Raw genomic sequence first — 4,754 nt, forward strand, 5'->3', positions numbered from 1 at the left:
TTTAGTCCTTCTCTTTTTAGAATCGACTTGTTTTATTTTCTTTTGCAGGTTTTTAACTTAGGGACTCCAATTTGGTAACTTCTTTCCAACCCTCTCTTTCTTTTTAGATTTTCTTTTCCTTTCTTAGGATTAGGTTTCGAATTTGATTGAGGGCTGCGAGTGTTTCATGCCCAAGTGGGCCCGTGACAACACTCGACGTCTCTTGACTGAAGGAGAATTGGTTGAGGGGTTAACTATCCATCGCAGGACTAAATACCACTCAAAATTCCCTGAGTTAATTGAAGTGATGGTTGAAAACCAACCTCTTCTACCCTAACCTAGGGTGGAGGACATTCAGGATGAGAATGAGGTGCATCAAGCACCCCCGCCTCGTACTTTACGAGATTATTTACAACCAGCAGGGGTGAGTATGCCCTCATGCATGATTTTTTCTGAAAATACAGGACATATGGACATTAAGCCAGGGGTTATCCAACTCCTTCCTAAGTTCCATGGGCTTGAATCTGAAGAACCATATCTACATTTGAAAGAGTTTGATGAGATTATAGCCACTTTATATTTTCAAAATGTGTCTGAGGACACAGTCAGGCTGAGACTCTTTCCTTTTTTCTAAGACGTGGTTACATTCACTGCGTCCTAGATCCATTGGCACATGGAATGATATGCAAAGGGAATTTATAAAGAAATTTTTTTCACATCATAAAATAATTACCCTTAGAAAAGCAATCACGAACTTCACCCAAAAGGAGGATGAAACATTTTACCAATGTTGGGAAAGGTTCAAGGATTTGGTCAGTTCATGCCCACAACATGGCTTTGAAACGTGGCGCATTACAAATTTTTTCTATGATGGACTGACATCTTCCATGCGCCAAATGGTCGAGACAATGTGTAATGGAGAATTCATTAATAAAAATGTCGACGAGGTATGGGATTACCTCGATAGTCTTGCTGAAAAAACACAATCATGGGACTATTACCCAAAATCGAACACCACGTCTAGGCCGACTCAATCTAAGGAGAAAGGTGGATTGTATCTCTTGAAAGAAGAGGATGATCTCAAGTATAAAGTGACTACGCTCATAAGGAAAGTTGAGGCCATGGAAGGAAAGAAGGATAAAGTTAATGAAAGTGTTTGCGCCATCTGTGATTGCAAGATTCATACAATTGAAAATTATCCTACGATACCTGCCTTTCGAGAAGTGTTGAATGAACAATCCAATGTCATAAATAATTATCAAAGACCTTTCAATGGACTAACCTCTAATACATACAATCCTGGTTGGAAAAATCATCCAAACTTTAGTTGGAGAAATGGACAAACTGCTACCCCTCAAGGTTTCTTCAATCAAAATCCAAATCAAGGGAAACCTCAAGAAGAACCGGTTCAAAATTCCATGCAAGAGCTGACCCAGGCAATGCGAGACTTTATGCAAAAGATGGATTCACGTATGACGGTTATAGAAAAGGGGATGCTTCCTGCACAACCGCTCCCCAATCCTAAACCGCAATACGAGATAAGTGATCCCAGCTCTTCAAATCAAATGGGGCACGCTAAATCCATCACCACTCTTAGGAGTGGGAAGATCATTGATAAAACCCTTCCGGTTAGGCCCGAAAAGCCTCAAGAACCAGAAGAGGACAACAATAATGGATCTAGTGAGGCCCCATAAAAATTAGAACCGGAACTTCTAGAAAAGCCAGTTGCTCCATTTTCCCAACAGTTGGTCGCACCAAAACCTTTCTCTAACTCTCAGGATATCCTAGAGGTGTTGAAACAAGTGAAAATCAACATTCCTTTACTTGATGTCGTAAAACAGATACCTTCATATGCCAAATTCCTGAAAGACTTATGCACGACCAAACGACGACAGAGTATTCAAAAGAAGATCTTCTTGACCGAGAAAGTGAGTGCCATCCTAAAGCAAGACGTGCCACAGAAATTCAAAGATCCCGGTAGCCCAACCATATCATGTGTAATTGGGGACCACCGAATTGATCATGCACTTCTTGACTTAGGAGCGAGCGTCAATCTGATTCCCTACTCGGTATACAAACAGTTAGGTTTGGGTGAATTAAAACCCACCCTAACCACACTACAACTTGCTGATCGCTCTGTTCGTGTACCAAGAGGGATAATTGAGGATGTGTTGGTCCAAGTTGATAGATTTTACTACCCTGTAGATTTTATCATCCTGGACACCGAACCCATCAATAACATGAGCACTCAGATCCCCGTCATTCTTGGTCGCTCATTCCTTGCCACTTCAAATGCAATTATCAATTGCAGGAATGGTGTCATGACTATGTCTTTTGGAAATATGACATTGGAGTCAAACATCTTTTTCAATAACGGCAGAAACTTAGAGGATGATGACGATTTCCACGACATTAACATGATTGACTCTTTAGTGGAAGATACGACACCTCTGACCTTATCCTCTGACCCTCTAGAGATGTGCCTGGCCCACTCCCATGATTTTGATGATGACATGATTAGGGAGACGTGTGCCTTGCTTGATACTACACCGGTACTTGAAGTTAACCGGTGGAGGCCACAATTTGAAGAGTTGCCCCAAACTGATGTAGTGCCTCTACCGTCTAACCTCAAGCCACCGAAGCTTGACCTAAAACCTTTGCCCTCTGATTTGAAATATGTCTATTTAGGTCAAGATGAGACATACCCGGTGGTGATCTCTGCCCACCTGGAGAAAGAATAGGAGAGTATGCTCATATCTACTCTCATTGAGCATAAGGGAGCCCTTGGATGGACGATAGTGGACCTCAAGGGAATCAACCCCTCGATTTGTACTCACCGCATTTATCTTGAGGATAATGGGAAGACCGATTGGCAATCACAACGTAGACTAAATCCAAACATGAGGGAAGTGGTTAAGGCCGAGGTTGTGAAACTATTGGATGTGGATATCATATACCCCTTATCCGATAGTCAATGGGTGAGTCCAACTTAGGTAGTTCCTAAGAAGTCCGGGATCACCATCGTAGCTAATGCCAATAATGAACTCGTGCCAACTAGAGTTACTACTGGTTGGAGAATGTGCATTGACTATAGAAAGCTGAACACCGTCATGAGGAAGGACCACTTTCCTTTGCCCTTCATTGATCAAATTTTGGAAAGGCTAGTTGGTCATTCTTATTACTGTTTCCTTGACGGGTATTCGGGCTACAATCAGATTGAAATCGCCCCTGAGGATCAGGAAAAGACCACATTTACATGTCCCTAAGGCACCTTTGCCTATAGAACGATGCCATTCGGATTATGTAATGCCCCTGCCACCTTTCAGCAATGTATAATGAGTATCTTTTTTGACATGGTGGGGAAATATCTAAAGGTCTTCACGGACGATTTCTCTATTTTCGGTTCATCTTTCAGCAAGTGTTTAGAAAGTCTTAAATGTGTGCTGAAAAGATGTGAAGAGAAGAACTTGGTACTTAATTGGGAGAAGTGCCATTTCCTGGTTCATAAGGGAATTGTCCTTCGACATATTATCTCGTCCAAAGGAATTGAGGTAGATAAGGCAAAAATTGATCTTATCTCTAACCTACCTCCACCTAAGAATATACGGGATACGCGATCCTTCTTAGGACACGCTGAGTTTTACAGAAGATTCATAAAGGACTTTAGTCTCATCTCTCGTCCTTTATATAATCTACTTCAAAAGGATGCACCATACGAGTGGACTGAGCCATGTCAGGAAGCTTTCACTAAGCTTAAAGGCATGTTGACTAGTGCACCCATCATACAACCACCTGACTGGAGCATTCCTTTTAAACTTATATGCGATGCTTCTGATTATGCTCTTGGAGCGGTTCTAGGTCAGAGAAAGGATAAGAGGCCCTATGTCAGTCATTACGTGAGTAGGACTTTAAATCCTGCCCAAGTGAACTACTCGACTACAGAAAAGGAACTCTTAGCCGTAGTGTTCGCCTTGGACAAATTTAGGTCCTACTTGATCGGATCCAAGATCATTATCTACACAGATCATGCGGCACTTAAGTATCTTCTTTCTAAGAATGATTCTAAGCCCCACCTGATATGATGGATCCTTCTACTCCAAGAGTTTGATTTAGAAATCAAAGATAAAAAGAGAGTAGAGAACGTAGTGGTCGACCACCTTTCTCACCTTAATACTTCTGATTCCCTTGAGGTGACCCATATCAATGACATGTTTCCTGATGAACAACTGTTTAGAGTCTCTCATTCACCTTGGTTCGCTGATATTGCTAATTATCTTGCCACAGGTTTCATACCGACACAGTGAACTGCACAAGATATGAAGAAATTCTTTGCCGAGGTGCGCAACTTTTTCTGAGACGATCCATATTTGTTTAAATATTGCCCAGACCAGATCCTAAGGAGATGTGTGCCAGACGATGAGCATCAGAGTGTCATCTCTTTCTGTCACTCACAGGCCTGTGGTGGTCACTTTTCTGCTAAAAAGACCACAACCAAGATTTTGCAGTGTGACTTTTATTGGCCCACTATGTTCAGGGACACTCATGAGTTTTGCAAGGCTTGTGAGCGTTGTTAGAAATTGGGAGCATTGTCCCGTCGAAATATGATGCCTTTGAATCACATCCTTATTATAGAAGCATTTGATTGCTGGGGCATTGATTTCATGGGACTAATCCCCCAATCTTTTGAAAATCTATATATTTTGCTCGCTGTAGACTATGTCACTAAATGGGTTGAAGCGATTCCGTGTCGGAATAATGACCATCGCACGGTCATT

The 4,754-nt window shown here is 41.8% G+C and overlaps 1 non-coding gene across 1 annotated transcript; it reads right to left on the reverse strand.

Moving 5' to 3' along the window:
- Positions 1–710: 710 nt before the first annotated feature.
- On the reverse strand, positions 711–817 carry LOC131228402 (small nucleolar RNA R71). Its single transcript, XR_009162905.1, has one exon. It is a non-coding gene; the product is annotated as a small nucleolar RNA R71 (small nucleolar RNA).
- Positions 818–4,754: the final 3,937 nt, after the last annotated feature.

Source organism: Magnolia sinica, chromosome 15 (genome assembly GCF_029962835.1).
Source record: "Magnolia sinica isolate HGM2019 chromosome 15, MsV1, whole genome shotgun sequence".
NCBI lineage: Eukaryota > Viridiplantae > Streptophyta > Magnoliopsida > Magnoliales > Magnoliaceae > Magnolia > Magnolia sinica.